This window comes from Eumetopias jubatus, unplaced genomic scaffold, assembly GCF_037043125.1.
Source record: "Eumetopias jubatus isolate StellerSeaLion01/CBP00866 unplaced genomic scaffold, mEumJub1_p1.0 scaffold_7, whole genome shotgun sequence".
Lineage (NCBI taxonomy): Eukaryota > Metazoa > Chordata > Mammalia > Carnivora > Otariidae > Eumetopias > Eumetopias jubatus.
Genome location: NW_028274813.1, coordinates 106,081,026 through 106,106,216, shown reverse-complemented (window position 1 = coordinate 106,106,216; position 25,191 = coordinate 106,081,026). Strand labels below are relative to the sequence as shown.

General features: G+C 53.0%; 1 protein-coding gene and 1 long non-coding RNA gene across 3 annotated transcripts in view; one reads left to right on the top strand and one right to left on the bottom strand.

Moving 5' to 3' along the window:
- The window catches only part of MEGF11 (multiple EGF like domains 11), a 222,125-nt gene that overhangs the window by 20,028 nt on the left and 176,906 nt on the right, over positions 1-25,191 (top strand). The window lies entirely within an intron of this gene.
- Positions 16,767-22,358, bottom strand: LOC114206356 (uncharacterized). The gene is made up of 3 exons (XR_003608606.2): positions 22,288-22,358; positions 19,904-20,453; positions 16,767-17,124 (listed from the first exon to the last, which is right to left on the bottom strand). It is a non-coding gene; the product is annotated as an uncharacterized LOC114206356 (long non-coding RNA).

Below are 25,191 nucleotides of genomic sequence, written 5' to 3'. Positions count from 1 at the left end.
GCTTTGTGTAGCAGCTCTTGGAGACTCATTGCAGAGCCGCATGGTCTCTGGGGAGCCCCACCTGACACCTCCCTCTCCTCTCCCAATCCCGATCTCAGCCCCGTTCACCCCCACCTGCCCTTACGATCTCTCCCTGGACAGTGAGCTCTTTGACAGCCATGGCCGTGGGACCCCTCTGTATCCCTAGCACCCACCACAGGGCCCAGCATGGACACATGCTTTCTGTAGAGCCTTATTGACTAGAAGAAGGCCATGTGGGCTGCCTTTTCCTGGGGACCCTCAAAGGACACCCACAGAAGCGGTCTCTGGGTGGGACCCTGAGATCCCAGAGTAGAGGGTGGCCTGCCTCAGATAGGGTCCTTGTCCCCATTTCCTCTCCTCCCCCTTGGGTTCCCAGAGCCCCCGAGTTCTGGTGTCTGGGCCCAGTGTCACCCATGTGTACAAAGAGCCTGGGGACCCTGCTCTGGGGCTCTGCAAGGACTTAGCCCACTGTCTCAGAACCCAGGAGGCTAACTCTCTGGGTTGGAGCTGAGCTTCCAAGACATGAGAAAGCAAAATTCCTCATGCGGTGCCTCCTGGTTTGTCAAGCTCCTTCTTCCCTCCTGGTCTTTGTAGCAGAGAGGTTTCAAAAAGTGGCCATTAATGGGATTTTGTGGGTGACAGACCAGCCCCTAAGGCTCCCCTACTGTTGGCTTTTTGATTAAGGGAAGCCGAGTGGCCTCACTGAAGGTGGAAATGACACCTCAGGGTCTCCCTTTGCTCCCCGTGTCCACTCAATACTCTTGTCTTTGAAGAGCCTTGATCAGCTGCCCATCAAGTGCATGGGGTGGGGACCAGCTGGGAAAGCTGAAGGCCTCCTCATACCGTTCTGGCTGGGCATTGGCCAAGACTCACGGCAGGCCCAAGAGCCAGGTCCCCCTGCCTTGTTGCCGGCACACATCCCACTGTCCCTGCCTTGCCCATACCTGGGGATAAGAAGGAAAATATTTAACTACATGTGTGGCACTCCTACCAATAGGTTAGAATGGAATAGGGACACAGAGGCCTATTGTGGTGCCAGGGGTTAACTCTGTAGGTGCCCGGTTATGGGTAGGTAGGGGGCTGGGGGAGGGACAGGGGTGGCCGCACCAACTAGAGCAGAAGTATTTAACTATTTTAATGTTCACTACCCTTCTCCCCAGTCCAAGTCTTGGCTTGAACCTGAAGATGTGATAGGTCTGGACCACCTATGTGATATACGGATGCTTGAGCATCTGGCTGTGTGCACGTGTGCTATGTATGACCTTGTGAGTTCACACGTGTGGAGGCTACTCCCAACCCATGAAAGGGGTGTCTCGGGGTGCCTGGCTGGCTCAGTTGGTAGAGCATGTGACTCTTGATCTTGGGGTCGTAAGTCCAAGCCCTGCATTGGGTGTAGAGAGGACTTAAAAAATCTTGGGGAAAAAAAAAAAAAAGGAGTGTCCGTATGGCATGCTGTGCCAGACAATGTAAAGGTTAAGAATACACCAGACTGCTGCCTTCTGCCTCTGTGACGGGGGGCGAATTACTTAGCCTCTCTGTGCCTCAGTTTACTCAATTGTAAAGTGGTGTAACAATGGTACCTTTCCTCACGGGGTTGTCGTGAGCATTAAATAAGTGAATAACTGTAACCGAGCACATGGTCAGTGGTGTGGCAATGCTAGGTTTTATTATTGTACACACACTGGTCTATTTGTGAGTTTTGGGTTTCACCATGTGTGAAGGGCTCCCCCTCTGACGCGTTGCGTGTGCACAAGTGTGTTCTTGGCATATGGACTTGCTGTATGTGTATGTCGCATGTCTGCCAATGAGAAGGGCCCCGTAACCCGCATGCTGGGTGCAGAGCCACAAGCTCGTGTGTTTAGAGTGTGTGTGTGCACGTCTCCCCGGGCTCTCCTGAGAGTCACCTTCCCCACCCTGCTTTCCCACTTTGCTTTCTCCTTTTCAAGCAGCCAGTGACGCTGAATCGTCACCAAGGGAGCCAGAATTGTGTCTTTGCTCCGGATGGAGGGCGGCGGGGGGAGGGGAAACAACTGACACCATCAGTCTCCTTCTGGGATGGAGCGGACCTGGAGCCAAGGGCAGAAGCCACTGAGGCCTCCTCCCACCCCCGGCCAGCCAAAGCCCAGCCCCTCCAGCCACCTTTACCCTGGGCTGAGCCAACGGCAAGGAGAAGGAAAGTCTCAAATCTGGGAGCCAGGGGAACCCCAGTTTAAAGGCAGCCCTCATCCCATTGGTCTGGTCAAGTGGAAGGACCAAGGCCTTGGCCTCTGTTTATCCACAAGGTTCCATCACCAAACAAACTGCAGAGGCCTGATAGTAAATCAGCAGTGAGTGTGATTTAGAGGACTGTTTGCTCAGCTAAGCTTTTGGCAAGGTAAATGCATAAGCTGCAGAAAAATCTCTTTGAAACAGCCGCAGGGCTCAAACGCCCTTCAGTCCTCCATAAAGGATTCTCAAAATTATATGGACTAGATTAGTATCTCTATTACATAAAACCACTTCCATGCCTGCTCTGGGCTTTGAGAATAAAGTCACCGGACAGAGCTTTTGTCGCAGTGCCCCGCCAGCCCATGGTAATTGAAGATTTCTCTTTAAAAGTGTGTCAGGTGGAAAGAGCTCCTAATTTACTAAGTGGAGGGGCCTTTGTTAGGGAGAGTGATGCTTTGTTCTGCCTGTCCCTTTTAATCTTGTTTTTGCGCAGTGGACCTACATAAAGCACTACCAGCTGAGTTGGTTCTGGGGGCAGGAAGGAGGGCAAGCGGGGCTTCCTTTCCCTCCTCCTTCTGCGGCTCTCCTCCTGGTCTCGATTTTCCCTTTTCTGGGCTCCGACCTCCATCCTGTGGGGCAGGCATAAGCCCTGGGACAGACTCTGTGGCTTCGTGGCTGCTCTAGACCCTCCTTTTTTAATTGCCTCTCTGCATGAAACCCCAGAGGCAAGACCCAGGCTTGGGGCTACACTCTCTGCTATTTGCTGGGTCTGAATGGAGATGAGGTCTTCAGCCCCAAAGTCAAACGCCATCTGGTGCCTGATGGGATGGTTTGGGTTGGAGGGCCTCTCCAGTCCTGGGGCACAAAGCAGGATTTGTTGTGGGAGAGCCCTCCCTGATGCAGGCTTCTGGCTCTGAGGAGGAGGTCCCTGACCCTGGGTTTTGCCTCTAGCAGGGAGAGGCTGTCCGATGCGAGCCCCGACCTGGCTTTCAGAGATGGAGTTCTCACCCACTCCGCCATCCTCTTGCTGTGCCGGCTGGGTACAAGACTCCACCTCCCAGGGCTTTCGCTTCCTCGTGGGGAATTAGAAGATCTGTAGGCTTCTCTGTAGTGTGAGTTCCAGTGATGGAGATGGTGGGGCAGAGGGTTTTCCCAAGGCCAACGTGAGACCTAGGACCAAGGGGATAGTTTAAGATGGAAACAAGCATTTGGAGGAAGAACCAAATGGAGGCAACACGCCTGGCCACGGATCATGAAACCGAGTCAGGGAGATCTCTGCAAGGGCTGCAAGGCGGTGGACACACGTCTCCCTGGGCCGGTCGTGACGAGTTTCACATGGCCGAGAGGTTCATAAAGCTTTCTGAGGGCAGGACCGTTCGGGGCTGGCATGGGCCCTCACAGTTTCTCCTAAAGATTTAACTACCAGGCAGGGGGGGAGAGGGGAAGGAGGGGCTCCTGGTGACCCCAGACTAGGTGGAGGGGCTTGTTCAGGCACACCAGGCCTGTTTGGAACACATCCTCCATAATGACCTCCTTTGGTGTGCATTCGCCTTCACAAAGGGACCAACTGAGGAGGGGGGCTTACTTTTTTTGGTGTCAGGCTGTCACGTATGTCACCTCATTTTATCCTCAAGATGACTTCCTAGGAGCTGTTCCTCTCTTCACACATGTGAAATGGAGACTCTGAGAACTTGTGTTTTGCCCAAGGGCCGACAGCTAGTAAGTGGTGAGCCGGTTTCCAGTGGACTGGCGGTCGAGGAACCTTACATTTAAAAGCCTGGGGCCCCAGCCCTGGCCAGGGCGGGGGTGACCTGTCATTAGTCCTCAGGCTTGGTAGCAGAGCCTTCAGCTCAGGAGCCTGGGCTGCAACCCAGATGTCCACCTCAACTAGCTGAGCAACCCAAGACACCTCTTTCCCTCCTCATTGCCGGTGCAGACTTTCTCTTGTGTACAAAATACGAGCATCAAGCCTGTCCTGCAAGACCATGTGATGGGGCTTTGTAACCGGAGGCCCTGCTGACAGACACCTAACCCATCGGGTGGTAGGAAGAGCAATCTTCTCCTCCCTTACCTCTTGCTCTTCCTCCTGGTGCTGCTTTATCATCACCATAGCTAACCCTTACATAGCACCAACTCTATGCCCGGCCTCACTTCTGTGTTAACTCAATCCCCACAACACCCTGACGAAGTAGGGACTGTTCACATTCTCGTTTTGTAGAGGAGAAAATGGAGGCACAGAATGGTCACGTAACTTTCCCAAGGCCATCCAGCAATGAAGCAAGACAGCCAGAAGCCAAACCCAGGCATCTGGTGTTGGTTCCATACTCCTAACCATTCTGTTACAGCCAGTGGTCTTCAGGCTTAGCTGCTGCAAGGCCACATCTGGAAGCTTCTGGTATCTCTGGAGGTTGAGCGTAGGTAGTATTTAGCTGAGCTGGCCATCTGTCCTGCTCAGTTCCTATGCTCGTTCCCCTTGCCTCCTGAGACGAAGCCTTGTCTAAGGGACCCTGCTATGTATCCTCTCTTTGCCTCACTTTCCTTATCCGTGTAATGGCGTGATAACAGTGCCTTCCACTGAGGCTTATAAGGATTAGGTAAGTTCGTGTGAAATGCTTGGAACCAGGCTTGGCACACAGTAAGTGCTTAATAAGTGTCAGCTCTTGTTATCTAGTATGGCAGGATAATGCAGAGAGAGCTTCCCCGCTAGGCTGAGGGCGAAAGGCATCACAGTTTTCAGATCTGGGAAGAACCCCTGCGTGTGTAAGCATAGGGTCGAGAGGTGGGGCACATGGGCCCTTCCCCTGACTTCCTCAGGAGAATGGTTGAAATTGTCAGAAAGAAGAGCAAATAAACATTACCAGGCTCCTGGTATGTGTCACCTTTGTACATGCTGAGGCCCCAGTCATGGCTCTCTTTGCTCCAGGACAGTGCGCAGATTGCCACAAAGACTGAAAATCTATGTCTGCATCCCCAGGGGCCTGGGGTGCAGTGTGCAGGTGTCCCAGAGAGGGGTCCGAGGAGCCAGCCTGCTGGTGACAGTGAGCATCTCTGTCCGGCGGTGCTGTTGATGTTCCGAGGGGCTTGGTGCATTCCTAAATCACAAGCTAGTCTTAAAGGTCTTTGTTAATGTGTCTGTCTGAAACAAGCCTCCATCAGAAGGTGGACAGTGTGACCTCTGAAGGTCACTTCCAGCCCGGAACCCCGGGGCGCGTCTGGGTGGGGGTGGGCTCACCATGTGCAGAGGAATGGCGAACCGAGTTCTGGGGGGGCCTCTCTCTCTCTGAGTCTGTGATGGTAGGGGCTTCCCTTGAGTAGAAGACAATGCTGGCGGGCCTCGCCCACCTGTATTTACCTTGATGCGAGCTTTAAAACACTGCTCTGACATGTGTACAAACCACATGTGGAGCAACATGGATGCCTCAGCTGGAGGTCTTAATTACCCGCTAAGAACAAGCGACAGTTGCGACAGTTCTAAGATCTGGAAGCTGCCCGTGCAAAGTGGTTCATTTCCCAGAGCAGGGTGCAGAGCAAGGGGAACCATATGGCCCAGCAGTGGAACAGCTGTCTCTTGAGAAGGAACAATTCGGGAGCTTCCACCATCTGGGTGAATTATGAGACTTGCAATTCTCCCACATATGTCGCGGCAACCCACCAACCCAGCAGTCAAGCAGGTGGATGATGGAGAGTGACGGAACATCCCCGCGCTCGGTGCACAGGTGCACTGCGTGGCCAGCCATCCCGAGAAACCCCGACTCAGCGGCTGCCCCCTTGCTGGGCTGCCCTGGCCGGGGCCTGCCACCTCCCCTGGGCAGGTGGGTCTTCACTTCCTCCAGAAAATGTACGTGTCATTCCTTTAACTGGGGCCGCCGCTGGCCGCTTTGGCAGGGCTGGGAAAATCGAGTTGAAGAGTGTTTAGTGGTTTGGGGCCGTTGTATTTTCTCTGCTCTATGATCCGTGCTAGGTTAAAAGGGCCAGAGCTGCTTTTCCTGCCCACGGAAGATAACTCAACCTGGACAGGCTCCCTCTGGGAGAGTTAAAGGTGATTAGGGGCTTCTGGTTGGCTGGAACCGTTAATATCCTTCCCCCAAAGTGGCCCTCTCCTGGCCCCAGCTCCCCAGCTGGTTGGAATGATGAATATAGTCCGGTATGTTCTCATTCCAAATGACAGCTCTCTTGTTTGGCACGTGTGCTGTATCCAGTGGGGCAGGAGGAGAACCGTGTGGCGGGGCCCACGGCGTGCCAGCCCCGTGACAGGAGCTCCTCTGATCTCCTGGCGATGCTTTGTGGTGGGTTGTGTCATCCCAGTTCACAGATGAGGAAGCAGAAGCACGGAGAGGCCGAGTGACTGGCCAGAGGTCCTTGAGCTGGGAACCAGAAGCGACGACTCAGACTTAGGTCTGTCTGACTTCTTAGACACTGTGCCAGACCTCGACGGAAGCCGATCTAACAAATCGGTGTTCACCGAGGGCATGCTTCTTAGGACAAAGGCGTCATGCAGACTGCTGTGTCTCAGGGCTTCTCAGTATCTCTCTCCCACTGACGAGCCAGGAATTTTGGCGTTAGAATCTCCTGGGTGATTTCCTGTTCTCCAGAAGGTTCCTGCTAAAATGCAGCCCTGCTACCTGAGGAGGGAATGCGTTAACCTCTGTGCTCCCCAGGACGGAGAGAGGTTGCTCTAGGTGATAGGGGAGAGAAGACCGAGGTGGAGGATAGTAGCACCCTCCCCCCTTTAAAATTTGATCTGAAGCCAGCTCTGTTCTTATCCTTGATCCTTACCTGCCTCTTATTATGAGGGTACCCCAACTTGAGACTCCACAGTCAAGACATCGCAACTGATCTAAGCGGGTTGGCCTTAGATTGCCCTAGCATCCCAGCAGGGAGGAGACATGGCCCGTGGCCCCCTCCTCATCCCTCATTCTCTGGCTTGTGGAGATGGGACATGGACTTGAGGTCTTGCCGTCTCCCCAGCCAGGAGACTATGCTCTCCTCAGAGGCCCAGGGCAGGCTCTGGGTGCTCTGCTGTTTGACTTGGGGTGCTTTGCGTGCATCATGTCCTTGTCCCCTGTTCTCCTCCCTTGAAGTCCCCTTGGGGAAGTTGCCCAGAAAGTCCGCAAGGCAGGGTTTGGGTCTGTATATTTCCGTGTCTCTGTGGAGCTAACCGGCGATTGGAAGGGTTTCTTTACCGTTTCAGTGTTTGCCAGGAGGGGACTTGAGGGAAATCAAAATAGCCCCTCCCCAAAGAGGCTGGGGGGCTTGCTCATGGATCTCTGGCAGCAGAAGGGCTGATCCCAGCCTTTAGGGGCCACCTTTCTGGTTCCCCCTCCCCAGAGACAGTGAGGCCGGGTCCTGGGAATGGGCAGGCAGACCCAGGCCCTCTGGGCCTCTTGTTCTGAGGTGGGTGTGGCACTGGCCGCCAATCAGTAAAGCCAAGGAGGTGGAAGTGAGAACTTTTCCTGCTTGGCGTCCCCACTCTCCTTCTCCTTCATGAATCTCCCTTTTCCTTGTGTGGAGGCCATCTGAGAGTTCTCCTTTAGTTATGCCCACTGAGCGGGGAGGACCGCAGGTAACAGCTGCATGCAATGACCCTTAGAGGCTGCCAGGAGCGGGCCCCCAGTCCTGAGATGACTGCCTCCCTTCCCCCTTGTCTCTGGGTCCAGCTGCACCTTGTTCTCCCCACGCAACGGTGCCTTCGTGCTGGGGGTGTGGGGGCCCCTGGGAGATGGTTCTCAGGGAGGACTTTTGGGGGTTGTGTGTGAGTGAGATTGTGCCCCAGTGGTAGAGGGAGGGGGAGATGCACCAAGGGGACAGTGCGCATCGGGGAACCCACACTAGGGGGGAGTTTTGGTTTTCTGATCCCTGGTGAAATGGGGTAGCTGAGGCTTGAAGCCAAGTTGTGAGACCCTCTGGTACCAGAACCCCAGGCTTCATGTCCCCTGGAGCTGGGGACTATGAATCTGGAGACATGGGGGTGGATCCTGATTCCCTTCTATTCTGAGATCAGGGAGTCACACGTTCTTGGGATTAGGTGGAACCCTGCAGACCACTGACCCTGGACATGGCTCTCTGGAGGCTAATCTACCTGAGCCTCTGGGCCATCATGCATACTCTTGATATGTAAATAGAGCCCCAGGGTTCTGTGTAACACAGACGCCCTGCTGCTATTATAGCCAGAGATGGTGGTTCTGGCTCTGATTACCTTGGCTGACAGGGAACTCACTCTTTCCTAAGGAAGCCCAAGTGGGTTTGGACTACTCTCAGTGGGAGAAAGGTGTTTATTTTGGTCCTAGAGCAAGTCTCTTTCTTCCATATAACAGCTTTTTAGATGTTTAAGAAACTGTCTCCTCTCTCCCTTACCCCTTCCTTCCCATTTTCTTTTCTAGGTGAAACATCATTTGTTGATTTAGCAATTTATTTTCAAGTATCTCTGTTGGGCCACACGCTCTGGGCTTGGTGAGGGAGAGACAGGAATTAATAAAACAAAAATGGTCATTCACTCAGGGAGCTCACAAGCCAGCAAGGCATCCTTTCCAGACTTCTCCACTCTCCTCTTGAATGTGGGAAGGGCTGCAGGTCTGGCTTGATCAGAGCAGAGGTGACAGCCCTGCTTTGCTCTCCGTACTTCCATTAACCTCTGTGTGAAGCTGGGGAAATCACTTAGCCTCCCTGGACACCATCATGAGGATAGCAACATTGGCCTACCTACCTGGCAAGGTTAATGTGTGGGATCTAACAGGAATTAGAGTTTTATTTTGTTACACACAAATGCAAGGGGTTATTTACATCCAATCCCATGGAGGCCTGGAGTGGGGGCAGGAAAAGAAGAGTGTCTATTTTGGTAGTGTCTTTATGATCATAATTACGAAACCTTTTCAGACAGAAGGGTTATTTGTTTAACACATTTGTTGAATGCCTACTCTAGTGGCTACATAGTGTGTTCATTTACTTTTTATTCAGGCAACGTGTATTGCGTGCTTACTGTACTCCGTGCTGGGGCCAGGGATAGAGGTTCAAGGGTCAACAAAAGAGATGCTGTATTTACCCCCATGAAGCTAATAGCCTAGAAAGAGGCAGGCTTTCAACATTTGCTCCCCAGGTAAATGGAGGATGCCATTTTCATTGGTTTTCTTGAAGGGGAAGAACATGGGATGTTGAGAGCCACTACCAGGGACCCTTCTTTCACATGGGAGGATGGGGACATCAGGGAAGAGGGTTGGGGCTGAGATCTGAAGGAGTGAAGCCTGGGGATGGGGCTGGAGCTCTTGGCTGGGCAAAGCGCATGGATGAAGACCCTGAGGTGGGATCGAGATTTATGCACCTAAGAAACTAGAACTTGGCGGAGGGCGGAATAGAAGAGGTGAGCAGGTGTGCCAGATCCCACAGGGCACCCATGGGAATAGCATCTGGCCTTGGAGTCACCACCTGGCCCGGGGCTAATGCAGGCAAGAGCCTGGAGCGGAGCTGGGGAGCGTGGAGGTGTCACTGTTGCTGCAGTTGCGGGCGCTCTGCCCTGTGACTGCCCGGCCATCTGGGCTAGGGAGTGGCAGCCCCTGCCTTGGGCAGCCTGGCAGGGCTTCCCTCTTCCCTTTGTGGGCATGGGACTCCTGCTGTGGGGTGAGCGATGTCCCATGGGCACTCTGGTACCCCACGCCCAGCACAGTGCCCAGCTAAAGCAGGCTTTGCTGGACCCGGTTCTGGCTATGACTCTGGTATGAATCTGTCGTGTCCCCGGCCCCCTGTGAGCTGTTTGGGGTCCTCTTCCATGTGCACCTGACAGATAGTCCTGGCTATGAGCTGCAAGTAGGGAGGGGAGCGGGAAAGCAAGATCGTGGGAAAGAAGGGTCTTGGCACACTGCTAACGTTCTAGGAAGATGTGAAGTTGCTCTGGTAACGGACACCTGCCCTCAGGCTATCTTCCATCCGCTTCGTTTCTCCCTGTGCCAGGGCCAAGGCCTCCCTTACCTGTAGTGCCTGCCAGCTGCTTGTTCTTGCAGGCATGAGGGGAAACAATGCAGCTAGCAGTTAAGCGAGTTGCCCTAGTAACTAGCTAGTAAGTGGTAGAATGGAAATTTGAATGCAGGAAGCCTAGCTCTAGGGCCCACACTTGAGCAACTCTACCGCATCTTTTATTTTCTGTAGAGCACTTGCTATTCTGTGTACTTTGCAACAAGGAAGGTGTCATCTGCCTCCTTCTCCAGATGAGAAAATTGAGGCATAGAGAAGCACTCACCTGGTCTCCTTCTGGCGGGGGGGGGCGGGGGGGGGGCTGGAACACGGAGCAGGGGCTGGGGGTTGTGTGTCCACACGCATGTGCAGAGAGCCACGGAAGTGGGCTTCGGCCCTGACCGTGGCCTTCTGAAGGCTTGTCCGACTCCATGGCAACCCACACACCACCACTTTGGGCCTGATCTTGCCTCTTGTTTTGTTAAAATGTTTTGTTGAGTGCATGCTATTCATGGGTGCTCTGGGACAGGGGTAGAAGAAGCAACATTATTTATGTGTTTAAAGGCTGAATGGTTACTTTTCCTGTACTTTTCTGCCCCCAGGAGAAAACGAGTGTCCTGCCCTTTCAGGCTTTCTGGTTTCTCGAAGTGTGTGTTCTCGGGTACCGTGTGAGGCAGGGCTCCTGGCCCCCTTCCCAACACAGCTCCTTGCCACCGGGCCTTGAGCAAGGCCTGCCTTATGGCTGTAGTGACCAGCAAGCATCCCCAGGCCACTGTGCAATGCCAGGCTCTGGGCTTTGTCTGTGCACTGGAAGGAGCATCAGGCAGGGGTCTCTGCCCTCCAGCAGCTGATAGCTCAGCTTGCAAGATGAGCCCTCCACAAGAGGTGATATTTAACCTTGCTAGTGCTCCAGGGCACAGGCCAAGGGAATGCTACAGGTGAAGAGAGAGACCGTGACAGTGCCGGGGGCCGTCTCTGGTGTGGGTGACCTTGGGCAAGTACCTTCATGTCTCTGAACCTCCCTGTCCCCATCTGTAAAGTGAGTATAATAACAGACCTGCCTTGCCAACTTCTTAGGGGAGTCGTGGAAGCAGATGGAATGGCGAACGTAAATGTGCTTTAGAAATGCTCAAGTGCCAGATGAAGAGTAATTACTACATGCTTGGAAAAGTCAGAGGCAGAAATCAGTTTTCTCTTTCTTCCGTTTCTTCCTTCTGCCTTTCCTCCTTCCTTTCTGCCAATACCTGCCACATTGCTTTCCTCTGTAAATACTATGCTAGGTAATGGGTCAGGGTTGGGGGAGAGAGTGGGGCACAGATAGAGAAGACCTGTTCCAACCTTGAAGGAGTCTGAGATCATTAGGAGGCAGGGGTCCCCAGAACTGTGATACAAAGTAGAGTATGTCACCTTCCTGACAGCTGGGGTTCAGTGCCAGATACCTCAAGAGCAAGGGCATGGCCTGAACCCTAAAGAAAAGGGAGAAAGGTGGATGGGCAGCAACAGGGAAAGGACAGTTCGGCATTCCAAGGGGGAGTTTGCGCTAGTCTGGGGGAGTGCAGAGAAGGAGGGGAACAGGGACTCAAGAAGATGCTCATGTGTTGTCAGCATTCTGCGGTCTGCTGGAATGCAGCTTCCTCTCAAGAGCTGATGCTGACCAATGGGTGGGTGGGTGGGGGTGCCCATCAGCTTCCTTCCTGCAGGTTCCTCTAGGGTGCGGGGCTCTGACCTGAAATGACAGGACCAGCTGGGCCATGCTACAGCCCCTGCCCTCCCCCTCCTCTCTCCTTTTGCGCCAACCCATCACCCGCCAAGGGCCGGAGCAACTGGGTGTGGACGAGGGAACCATCCCTGGAGATGAAGGGAAGAAGGCAGCTTGTAAGCAGGGCTGTGAATTGCTGAGTTAACAAAGAAGGAAAGTGGAGCCAGCAGGGTGAGGGAGTGGGGAGAGGGGTGGGAGAGAAGGAGAGGACACAAAGAGGAAGGGACCGAGGAGGGGACGAGAAGGCAGGCGTCTCACCAGATTAGGCTGATAAAAGTGGGAATGAGGGAGAACCAGGGTCTTATTTGAAAGAATCAGTCCTAGTCTCTGCGTGATACGGGAGTAACCGCCACCTCGGGAATCTGGGCGATTGTATTTTATTGGGTCTCACGGTGCCGTGCTGAGGCCCGTGGCAGCCCTTGCTGCCAGCTCACCCCTTCCTGCGCACGGCAGTCGCCCTGGGGAACCTGCTGTCGTCAGGGCTGGGGGAGACAGAGACCGGTCATTGCCGGAGAGGTGACTTCCAGGCCCTAACTCAGCCGGAGAACCGACCTGCACGCAGTGCTTGGCCCCATGATTCAAATTAACCTTCCACAAAACTCATCATCAGTCCTGAGTCCCGCCCGCTCCGGCCCGCGTGGTGGTGGCTGGCGCTCTCACTGGGGACTAGAACATGTGATGCTGTCTTTCCACTCCTGGAGGATTCTTCTGTATGTTAACAGAAGCCTTTTGCATGACATGCCTTATTTTTTACAGTTTAAGTGATCTTTATTTTCTGCGCAGACAATAGCCTCACCTGGTTTGATATTTAACCACCAGAAAGGGGATGTGCCTTTCTCCGACATGCCCTTCCTGGAGGAAGTTTTGGTGCGTCTTCCCAGTGCTATTTTATGCACCGAGGAGGAAATAGACATGTGCAGTCTTTTCCAACACATTTTCATTTTTACACCACAGGCAGCATCTTCTAAACCCTGCTCTACCTTTACTTTTTTCCTTTTGGCTCTAGCGGAAGTTCGCAGTACAGGAAGAGTGGTCTGGTTCCTTTTTTTCAGCTGCACAGTATTCCGCGGTGTGGCTCTGCCATCATTTCTTTGCCCTTTGGCTTGTGGATGGACATTTGATTATTTCCAAGCTTTGGCTCTTCTGGACAGTGCTGCAGGAAATGACTCTCATGTTTGTCATTTTCTCAGGTGCGAGGATATTGAGGTGATGCTTTCCCCCAAAGAGACAGAGACAGGCCCATGGGCGAAATATTTAGGGGAGAACAGAGTCCCAGCCTGTTCTCCCCTCAGCAGTTTTTCTGCGTAGCTGAGGGCTGCTGCAGGGCAGGGCAGGGGGAGGGGACAGGGAGTAAGGAGGGGGGCAAAGGGCAGGGGCATCCTGCAGAGTGAGACTGGAAGGCTCATGGGATGTTTGTTCCCTCCACCCAAGTCGCCAGGGCCAGAGTGGTGACAGGTCCTCTCCTGGAGCAGTGAGAGGCTGCTGACGCCACCCTGGCCACTGGAGTCTGAAGAGAGGGCTGGTCGGGGCTGGGTGTCCAAGACCTCAGTCTGCCCACGTGAGGTGCTTCATGCCACCCAACTGGGGCGTTTTCTTCTCCTCTGGGAAGCCTTCCCTGCTCACCCAGCCCACGGGCAGCATTGGTCCTTTACCCGACTGCCTGACAGGCTCAGGTCTGCTCCGGAGGCCATATGGGAGCGTGGGGAGAGGAGTGCCAGGTCCGGGCCTGCAGAGCCCTCTGCTTGAATCCTGGCTTTGCCACTGAGAAGCTGTAGGGACAGGCCATAGCGATTTTGAAAATAAAAAGGTCATTTAAAAATAACACTTCCCCTTAATTACCGAAGCATTAAATGTTCAAATAGCGTTATTTGGAATGTAAGGAAACACTCTGGGCTTGGCCCCGGGTCAGGGGTGGTTTGAGTCAGTGGGGGTGGAGGGGTAGAAATCCATGTCTCTGAACCTGAGCAGGAGAGGCCTGCAAATTCCCTGCTCACAGGACCTCAGATGACGCAGACTCTGAGCCTCTGCCTCGTCCTGTCACCACCTGCAGTGCTCAGGCAGAGGCTGTAAGTGGTCCCCACGGCCAATGAATCACAGAGGAGCTGGGGCACAGGCAGAAGCCTCTAGACTCTCAGGCTAGGGTCTTTTTAGAGAAGAGAAGTGTTAAGGTCCTGAGGTGGCAGGAAATTCCTAAACAGCCCAGTGAGAAACAAATGGAGCCTGGGCTGTAAGGGGGTATGATTGTGAAGGGGCACTGCCTCATAAAAGCACCAACTCACCTTTGTGGGACTGCAAGGAAATTTAGGGGTCCTCAGGCTGGGCAAAGAGGCAGGCAGAGAAGGCAGGAGTGCAGTAGGTGGGGGGAGCCGCTGACAGTGACCTTCACGGCTGCCTTTCCTGTTCGCTTTGCATTATTTTTATTAAAGCCCTAAATCAGTGGTGCTAAGTAGCTCCTGATTTAGCTTCTCAATAGAAATGAAGTTTAAACCCAGCAGGACTGCGGGCTGCTCACTGCTGGGGGTGGGGTGGGGCAATGACAGTGCTCATATACTTTGGGTGGGCTTCATCGTGCTGGTCGGTGACCGCCACCTGGCTGCAGACCAGGACAAAAGACTAACTTTGACAGAAGGAAGGGACACTTCTCCATGGGCAGGCACCTTTGGTCCCAGCCACATGCTGCTCAGAAGCTGTGGGGTCCTATTACTCCGTTTCCGTTCCAATAGAGAAAAGCTCCCCGAAGGCTTGTTATGTGGAATCAGGAGAGATGTAGGCTGGGGGACAGGAAAGGGCAAGACGGCAGTTGGGCAAGCTCCAAGGAGGCAGATTTCAGCTCAATGAAGCAAAAAGCTTTCTAGTGATCAGAGCTGTTCATAAACGGAAGGGACTTCACTGATTCGTTCATTCGTAGATTCAGCAGATGTGTATCAAGCTTCTGCTCCGTGCCAGTACCACACTGGGCCCTGAGGAGTCGCTTTCAGAAGCTCCTGGGCCAGTGCTGAAGACCGTCAACAAGCCAGACAGGGTCCTGTGACCTGTGCTTTGATGAAGAAGGGCAGGTGCTGGGGGAGCACGTATTGGGAGCACCTCATCTATCAAGGGTGGCTAGGGATGACTTCCTAAAGTAGGCACCATTGAAGGTGAGACCTGAGAGATGCGTTAGCCAGGCAAAGAGGAGGGCGAGGAGTGGCTCCAGGAAGGAATACAGCATGTGCAAAGGCCCAGAGGTTGGAGAGAGCCTTTCTCACTTGAGGGTGTGGATGCAATTGAATGAGTTTGGAACAGAGTGACTGCATTCCCTGCTTATAGAGGCATGTCTGTCGAAGTTTGGCATGGATATGGGAGAGGGGCTCCAAGCTCTGGATGAGGTGGTAGAAGTGGGGACTCTAATGACCTGGCCCCTTCTGCTCCGAGACGCTGTGGTTCTGGGTGTCTGCTGAGGTCCCTGAGTTCAGCATATTCGGGCATCCCATGTGGGCTGCCTCCTCTAAAACCAATCATGACAGTAAGAGCTGAGACTTATGGGGCCCTTGCTAAAAGCCACTCTGTCAACCACTCAGTTATTTCAGCTAGCACCCCCCCCCCATATCACCCTTTATTTAGGCAATGCTGTCGGTCCAGTTTCACAGATAAAGAACCCAAGTCTTTGCGATATTAGGTCATTTCACTTGACTCAAGACCACACAGCTAGCTCAGTGGAAGAACCAGGACTTGACCCCAAGTCTGTCCATCCTGAATTCAGCCCATGTGCTTAATCACATCCTTCTGCCTGGGGTCTCTCTCTCATCCATCTGCCCAGCTTCCCAGTGCCCCCTCCTTTGGGCCTCTGTCATGTGTGGCCAAGAGGAGGGGCTAGCTCCTTCAGGAAAGGCAAGTTGCAAGACAGAACCAGGGGACTGGTTTATAAATCAAAGCATTAAAAAAAAATACTCAACAAGTTTCATGTTTTTCTTTCCTTGTAGATGATGAGAATCAATTTCCCAAAGAAAAAAAAAATCAATCGGTTGGAATGGGTCTTTCTAGAGAAAGCCTGGCATCTGCCAAATGGGAAAGAAAAGACCCAGAAGAAGATTTTCTTGGGTTGTGTGCTGGGGGTTGCTGACTCAGGCCGTATGTTCCAACATCATTAACAAGTTGAAAAGCTGTTGCTCCTTGCAGGAGTGCAGCATTGGTGGTTGGAACAGGTCAGCCAGGAAAATCTTTTACAAAGCGAGGAGGGCCGAGCCTACCAGGAGCACCCACTGGCAGCTCTGGGGCCCGCAGGATGGATCAAGGGAATTGACTGCCACACTGGGGCTTTTGTCAGGCTCAGTGGTTAGACATGATTGCTCTATGTGGAAACCCTCAAGGGACATCCTGACAAGTTGGCAATTTTAATTGATAAACCATTATTAATAGTTAAGCCATGTTGAGGCAAGCCATGAGAGGCAGGCTAATACCTTTGGGTGATTGGTAGAGATACAAAAAAGGTGCCCAGGGGAGTCTGCGATCTCATACTGGCGTTTGATGATTGATGGATCCCAGGGCTCCAGGCTAGAAGGGGGAGGCCCAAACCCCAGCCTGAAATCCTTCTTGTCGGGTTTGGCTGAACAGTTCTTGTCTATTAGCCAGAGAATCACTGGAATTTTTCTCAAGAGCGTTTCATGCCACCATGAGATGATCTGGGACTTCTTGGCATTGCCCTGGTCTCTTAGCTGAGTTACGTATTCCATCCCAACCAGACTGGTGTGGCCCACATTAGAGACAGGTAGGGCTCAGCATGAAGGGAAAGGAGAGAGATCCTTTGTAGATTCAGATACATATTCATTCAACATTTATTTTTTGAGTACCTCCCATGGGCCAGGCACCCTGCTAGGTAAGGAACATATGGATGAACAACAGAGGCCCATTCTTTGCCTTCGTGGAGTTTATGGGAGATAGATAAGTGGCATAGAGTAGTCCGTTCTATGCCCTATGGGGCAAACCAGATGCTTAGGAGCAGGGAGGGAACCAACCCAGCCTGGAGGTGGGGGGTTGGGCAGTGCAGTCAGGGAAAGCTTCCTGTAGGAAGTGGCATCCAAGTTAACGTGAAGGGTAAGCAGAAGTGGTAAGAGAGCTGGAGAGCTGGGTTGCAGATGGAGTTCCAGGCTCTGTGAAGGCCCAGGGTAGGGGGAGTTGAGGCTCATTTGCAGCCAGAAGTTCCATGTGGACTTGGACACCTGGACAGGTGAAGGGTGGGAAGGAGGAAGGTAAGGGAAGTTTCCTTCTAGCCGAAAACCCTCAGACGCAAAATTTCACGGTCTGTGGGAGAGGGGAAGGCGGATACAGTACCCGGCACGCGGTAGGTGCTCTATAAATGCATTAGGAATGAAGGTCAAGTCAAGCATCCCCCTCCCTGTGAAGCCTTTCCCCTGTCCTCCAACATACAGAATTGCCTCCCTTCTGTTGGTGCCCACCCTGTACTCTGAACTGGCTGTGATTTCAGCATCAGAGACCTTTTATTTTTAAAAAAATTTTTTAGGATTGATTTATTGATTTTGGAGGAGGGGGAGGGAGAGTTACAAGCAGGCTCTGTGCTGAGCACGGAGCCCAATGCAAGGCTCCATCTCACGACCCTGAGATCATGACCTGAGCCGAAACCATGAGTCAGAGGCTCAATCGACTACACCGCCCCAGTGCCCCAGCACCAGAGACCTTTTAGTGCCCTTGCTTGCTGACCCACTTGCTCGCCTACCCACCCCCCCACACTCGTCCCCCCCACCTCCCTGCTCGCCCACGTACTCCGCTGCTGGCTACCTCTCCCAGTATCACCCTGTGAAAGCAGGGACTATGACCTACTCGCTGATGGTATTCCCAGCACCTAGCACAGTGTCTGGCACAGAGTAGGTGCTTAATAAATGCTTCTGGAGCCAGTGACTGCTCAGAGGGAGGGGGATGGAATAGGTGACCTTGAAAAAAAAAATAATAGCTCGGTCCCTACGTGCCAGGCAGTATTCTAAGCAGTTTATTTGTATTGACAGTTTAACTTTGCAACCAAATTATAAGGTAGAGGACCATTGTCCCTATTTTAAAGATGAGAAAACTGAGGCCCAGAGAACTAAAGTAACCTGCTTGAGGTCCCAACTAGAAAGTGGCCAAACTAGGACTTGAATCCAGACAGCCTGGCTCCCACGTCCGTTCCCTACTCTCCTCCCAGTCTTGGCCCCTGTGGGAATCCAAGTGCAGTCCTTCTGTGCACAACTCTCCGAGAGGGCACCCTGCCGCCCAAGGGGTCAAGAGCAGGCAGGAGGAATATTCTCTGCCGAGGAGTCCCATGGGCAGGACAAGGCCTGCATTTCTGCATTTTGGACTCCTCTGCATAATCCCTGCCCAGGGGGCCCAGCACACAGCATATACTGGCTAAACACTTGTCAGGTGGGTGCATGTGTGGGTGGGTATTTGCATGAATGGGCAGAGGGGGCACAGGAGTAGGGTGAACACCTGGCAGCAGGTAGCCCAGCCCCACCCAAGTTCACATTCCCCCCTGGAAGCATGACCAACAGTCCTTTAGGACCGTTGGCCTCCTTTTGTTCCAGGCTTCTCTTCTCTGGAATTACAATTATAATTCACCAACGAGCTGAGCCTGGACCGTGGGTCCTCCTTGCCTGTCCCTAGTGCCCACGCTTCCAGGCTTCCCAGCGCTGCGTCCCCCCTCCCTGCCTCGGTGAACGAGGAAGCCTCTTCATGTCTCAGGCCTTTCTCTCATCCTTTGAGCTGGAAATGAACCTAAGAATGCTTTGGGGCCATGGGATCCCAGCTCCCCTAGGCAGGCCTGGGAAGAGGACTATTAATTACAATAGCATAAAGAACAAAAACAACCGGCAGCAATTATAACTGACCTCTGGCTCTAGGTGCTTTGCATGAATCAACTCTTTTATTCTTTGCAATAACTGTCTTAAGCCCACAGCCGTTTTATAGATGGGGAAACTGAGGACCAGTGTAGCTTATAGACATGAAGCTAATAAGTAGCAGAACAGGGATCCAGGCTTTTAGCTGTCAAAGAATAAAATTCAGCAAAGGCACCACCAAATTAAGATGAGTGGCCATGGGCCAGCTTGGCAGATTGGGTGGGAGCAGCAAACCCCTGGTTACCTGTTCAAGTCCTGTGAGAGCCTTCCGGTGCCCATCCCCCCCTCCGCCCCCCTCCCGCGCCAGAGGGGAGAACGGGAACCTGCAGGCCTATAGACTCCAGACAAGAAGAGCTCCTGGCTCCCAATGTCCTTCCATCTTACCAGCCCTGCAGGTTAAATGCTTCCTTTCTTTTGTTCTGATTGACTATGTCTTGGAGCCAGATGTGACCACAGCAATTCAAAGCCAGCTCTAGACGTGCTGAGAGGGAGGGCCAGGTGTTTTGACTCTTCCTGGCCGTGCAGGGGACTCGGTGCTGGTAGTTATAAAGGAATGAGTAATAGACATCTGATGAATTGTTTGGTGACTCCCCGACGTGGGCACTTATACCAGCCCCCTGCCACATGCCACATGACCTTGGGTGTGGCAGAATCACTCACGCTAAGTGTGTCACTTTGGAATTGGCACTTGGGCCCACTTCATTGTAGGTCGTTTTATTTCCAAGCAGAATCAGATGACAGCCTGATCTGTGGTTCCTGCCAGGAATGCTAATGGAGGACTGATCAATTTGCCTGGGGGCACCAGGGACACTGGGTTGGGGGGAAGCTCCAGAAGCCATATGCTGCAGAATTCTGGGAGGCCACTGCCTCCTTTCCCTGGCTCCCTAGTCTTCTTTCGTCCTAGCTGGGGATCAGCCTGGTTGGCCGGGGAACATGGAAGTTGTCTTTATTTATCTTGACCTTTTCATGTAAGTAATTTTTATAGTTCCATTAACTAGTAAGACCGTTTCAAAACTGCCAGGCAAAATATATTACCATGAACGCCTCAGGGACTTATGGGTTGTCTTGGGTGGAATGCTAATAGGAGTGAGAATTGATTCAGAGGGCTTACCATGACTGAGGGACGGCAGACGGGGTGCCTTGATCACGGGAGGGCCAGTGTTGTCTCGGCGGTCTGTTTGCAGAGGACACCTCAAGTCTGACCTAGACCTCTTTGCCTGATGCCAAGATGCCTGTGCTGGGTCTTGGGCTGCTTATCGGGGCTCATCCCCGGCCCAGGACTGATGCTCCAGCCTTGCACCGGTATCTCAGAATACATTTGTTCCATGGCATGCTCTGTGCCTGCGTCTGTGGAATGGATTCTTCTCAAACTTGGTATAAATCAGTAAGCCCAGAAGCCAGTTTCTGCTACAGTGGAGCCCTGGACTCCCAGAGCTGGAAGGGACATTTGGATCATGTCCTTCAACCCCTTCATTTCACCGACAGAGAAACTGAGACCCAGAGGAGGGAGGGGACTTGGCAAATCCATGACCGATCTGGTGCTGGAACTTACTTCTCTCACCTGGGGGTCCAGGTGGTGGTGGAGCATGTGGGGCAGAGCCTGTTAGCATCACAAAGATGTGGGCTCAAGCCTTGGCTCGGCTGCTGGGTCAGTTAGGGTCCTGGCGAGAAACAGATGGTGTGTTCACCAAGGAGAGTTTAATAGAATGATTACAGGCACCCTCCACTTATCAAAAGTTCGCCTTATGCCTTTTTGCTTTAAGGAGACTTTTACATTAGTACCTGGTTTTGCTAACGGAAAGAAATCCAAAGAGGATTTTTACTTTTATGAAAAAAGGTGAAAGTGAAAATAGTGCTTAGCGTTGGTTTTGCAGCAAGTGGTTATGAAGTCAGCACGCACCCGGAGGAGTCAGAGTGGTGCCCCAAGCTCCTTCCCCCCGGAACTACATTTAGCATCTCAGCAGCAAGCCTGCATAGCTCTGAATTGTGTCTGAGCATCTGTGCTTTATCTCAGTTTCATTTTGTGCATCTGTTAGCGAGAGGTGGCATAAGGTATCAGAAAAGCCTAAGAGGTGATTTTTTTGGGTCAGAATTTTTTCCTATAAATTAATGGTAATTGCTTTTTTGCTTTATGCCATTGTGGTTCACAAAAGGTTTCATATGAACGCTGTACTTTCAGATGGGGGAAGGGATAAGGAAACCAATAGGAAATGGTAGTGCATTTAGGGCTAGCAACCAAGGAGGACCACTCCACGCTTGGGCTGCAAGAAGCTCCCCGCCCCCCAACTTGCCCCCTGATACCTTGAGCTGTAGGGTAGAAGACCACCACTACTGCCAGCCCCTTGCCCTCCCATCTCCTGCTGGTATTTCCCATTGGCCAAACCCATCCAGAAGCCAGAGGGTAAGGAAGCCCATTAATGCAGTCCATGGAGGCCTGCTTCTCAGGGCACAGAAGGGCAGAGAATGACCCAGAGGGGCAGATGCCCTACATTCTTGCAGGGGGCAGGAGGTTCTTAGTCTGTTTATACAGGAAGCTCAAATACACTGTATATTGGTGGTATCAAAATTTCATGAGAGAGAGTGATTAAGAAAAAGCTGTCTAAAGTGGTTCCCAGAGGAGGAGGGGTTGATTGTGAAAACAAGGTTGAGAAATAACTGATTTTGCACAGTAAGTTGTGTAGGCCTCCCTGTGGTTGATTCCCAACTGTAAATGGGATAGTAATCATGCCTGCCTCAAGGATGAAGGGGGGGGGGGCAATGGGAATTCAGTGCCCAGCAGAGAGAAAGGACTCATCACTTGGCTTTTTCTCACCACCGTGACTGGTGTCTACCCGAGCAAGACCACCAGCTGCCCCAGGAGGGGGTCACTAAATCCTCCATAGTCCTCGTCCCCAGCCCTGGGAGGACAGAAAGACTCAAATTAAGGGCCAGCTGAGCGTCTGTGGCTGCTGAAGTTTATGCGTCCCAGCTTGACGGCCCCTCGTGGCTTGGAGTGGCCGTGGAGTACTGCTTTAGAAAGGAGGCTGGGCATCAATGGGTGTTTCACCATCGGATCATACCTGGGCGTGAGTAAATGATAGAAGAATAGAAGGGGGGAAGGGACCTTTAAAGTCCCATAATCTGATTTCCCACCAGACCAGGAATCCTCTAGAGCAGAAGGGCCCCCTCCCCTCATAAAATATTAGAGAGTAAATATTTTAGGTTTTGCTGACCATCCATCCCCGTGGCCACGGCTCCACTCTGTCCTGGTAGTGCAAAATCAGCCCTGGTAATATGTACATGAATGGGCATGGCTCTGCTCCAGCAGACCTTTATTCACAGAAATAGGCAGCTGGTGGGATTTGGCCCGAGAGCCAGTTTGCCTGTTGACCCCTCCCCTCGGGCATTTGTAGGTTCTCTGTGCTTGGCTTGAGTGTTCCCAGCGATAGGTTGCTCCCTCCCTATGGAAACAGCCCTCTGAACTGCTGAATCCATTCAGGTGTTAGGACGTCTTACCTTGGGTTGGGCTGCAATCTGCCCCCCAGGACCGAATGGCTCCCACTGTCCAGCTGATTGTGATCTGCCTCGCGTCCAGTACTTCCTTCTTCCGGTTAGACAGCACCCCCACAAGTCCCAGCCTCCTTGACCCTCACGGGTCACGTGTCCACATCCTCTAACTCCTGAGCCTTTTCTCCTGGCTTATTGATGTCCCTTGGAAAGGACAGACACTCAGAAGAGTCACCACCAGCCACACATGGAGTATCTGTAAGGTATGGCCCATGGGGAAATCGGGGGATATTTAAGACTCTGGATTTAGTCTCAAGGAGCTCACAGTCTAGCTGGGGAGACCAAATGAACCCGAGCTAAAGGGGGAAGTGGCAGGAGGCCAAGCGTGCTATGTACCATCAGCTGGGCCCCCTCCCACACATAGAGTGTGTCATTGGATTCAGTGGAAGGAGAGGCCTCTGGGCCAAGGGGAGCCTCATGTACACAGGGGGGCTCTGGTGGGGATATATTGTACCTCCACAGATGTGCACACTGTGTGGCTGAAGCCATCCTAGGTTCTTGGTGGAACTGGGTGATGGAGGCTACCCCTGGCCTTGGTGACTGAGGTGACCCAGGGCCAGGGAGCCTAGTGGAAGCATTCTGAGCTTCCAGCTGCTACACGGTGACATGATGGAGCCAGAGTGGCCCTGGAAGTATCTAGGGGTGTCCGCAGTAGAAGGAGCTTTAAGGGTGATGTGTTACAGTGCCAGAGAGAGGAAGCCACCTGCCTGGGGTCCCGTGGCAGGTCATACAGAGCCGGAACTCCCACTCAGGTCTCCTTGCCTCCTAATCCAGTACCATTTCCAGAGGAATGGAGCACAGAGACCAGGGTCCCCGTGATGTCAAGGGTGCAGGTTTACTAGGCCATAGAGAGGGGGGCTCCTGTGGGGGCCAGGAAGTGGGACTAGGGCAATGGCAGTGATGCATGCATTTCCTGGAGGGGGTAGGGCTGGGCAGGATGGTAGCTCCTGATGATTCTTAGCTGAATGGGACTTTGCAGATCTCATCTGGTCTGGTCTCGATTTATAGGTGAAGTTGCAGGGCCTGGAGAGGAGAGTGGGATGCTTGACACCTTTGAGATAGATGCGGGTGGTCACCAACCCAGATCTCCTCCCGCCTGTAGCTGGGCTTCTTCTGAAATCCCACAGCACCGTTGCTCAAGATCCCTAGCCACCCCGGTCCCCCATGGCCAGAAACAGCCTGAAGCCAGTGCGCAGGGCCGCGAGATTCGGTGACTTCTCTGTGACTGAGCTCTGAAGCTGAGCTCGGGGGAGACAGCCAGGCCCTCCCTGCATGTGTTCAGGGGGCTCTCTCCTGAAGGAGATGACTCTCTCCTTGGGATCCACCAACACTGAGACAGCTGCTTTGTTTCAGGCAGCATGAGAGCTTTAAAAGGGTGAGTAGGAAGTGGCCTCTGTCCCTCCCAAACTCCAGAGATTCACAAAGGAGAGACAGGTGCTGACGTTGCTAACTCCATCAAGGTGTACTGGGATGGCCTGTGACAGAGGTGGAGACAGCATGTGTTGGAAGTTCCGAGGCCTGGCACGTAGTAGGTGCTCAGAAAATGGTAATGTACAGGAAGCAGTGATACGTGGTAGCAGCTGTCAGCTGGCTTAGACATCAAGTCCAGACCACATGGGGCACGCATGTGTATGTGTGTACGTGTATGTGTGTGTGCGTGCAGATAATCAGGGCAGCTCATGCTTACTGAGTACTTACTGTATGCCAGGCACTGGCCTTAGCATTTTACCTGTATTTCATTAAATCTTTGCAACAACCCATGAGTTAGGTACTATTATTGTCCCCATTTTACAGATGAAGAAACTGAGGCACGAGAGGTTAGATAATTTGCTTATTGTCCTGTAATTGTCATCGACACATACGGAATTTAGACTCAGGTCATCACCTTGTCTCCCACCCTGGCTTCCCCCGCAGGGCTGGAGATGGGGCCACCCTCCAGCATACCATCCCTGACCAGGGTTTATCCGCAGATCCCTACAGCCCGCCCCATGTATCCAGGTGTCTAGGGCCTCAGTGAAGGAGAGAGGGAGACAGCTAGTGTGCGGAGGCCCCCGCCTTGAGTCCGAGGACACCCTACTAAATAACAATAGCAAGACTCAGCCTAGTAGACCCCAGGCACCGCTCTGGGTGCTTTGTCAACTCCTATAATCCTCACACACAGCCTGAGGCCCGTCCTGTCACTGTCCCCCAGTGAACAGATGGGGACTGACATGGAGATGGTGTGAACTTGCCTGAGGTCTAGAGCTACTAAGTGGCATCTCTGGGTCTAGACCCGGCTTTCTCGTATAGACTTTGCTGTGCTCCTTCTCACTAAAGACAACTCCAGCATCCGGATGTTGGGAGCAGCACTGGGCAGGAGGGTAGGTGGTGGGAAGCTGAGAGAGCAGAGGTTCAAATTTCTCAGTGGGGCCGGGAGAAGGGAGGTGGCTGGCACTCAGTCACACTGCGGGCATGTCTCCAACAGCAGTTGGGGGACAGCAGTGGGAAGAGGGGTTCAACAAAATGCCCCTGTTGAGAGTTACAGGAGCCGGAGAAAAGGGAGGCCAGGGTGGCAGAACCCTAATTCAGCCCTTCCCGGGGGGTCAGCTGGCATGGGGGGCTGGGGTCAGAAAGAACTCAGGGGACCTGTACACCCCAGCCCTCTGCAGAGGGGCTGCCCACTGCTGGGCTAGTGCAGGGTCTGGGGTAGGAGTCAGGAACCCCAGCCCCAGGGAGAAGCTTGGGTCTCCCCTCCATTCCTCCTCAGGAGACTTCCCTCACGGCACCTGCCTCCTACCCCCTCCCCACCAGGTCCATAAGCACATGATGGCCCAGTTGCCAAATCTGGCCATCTGAGCCTCAGATATTTGCTAT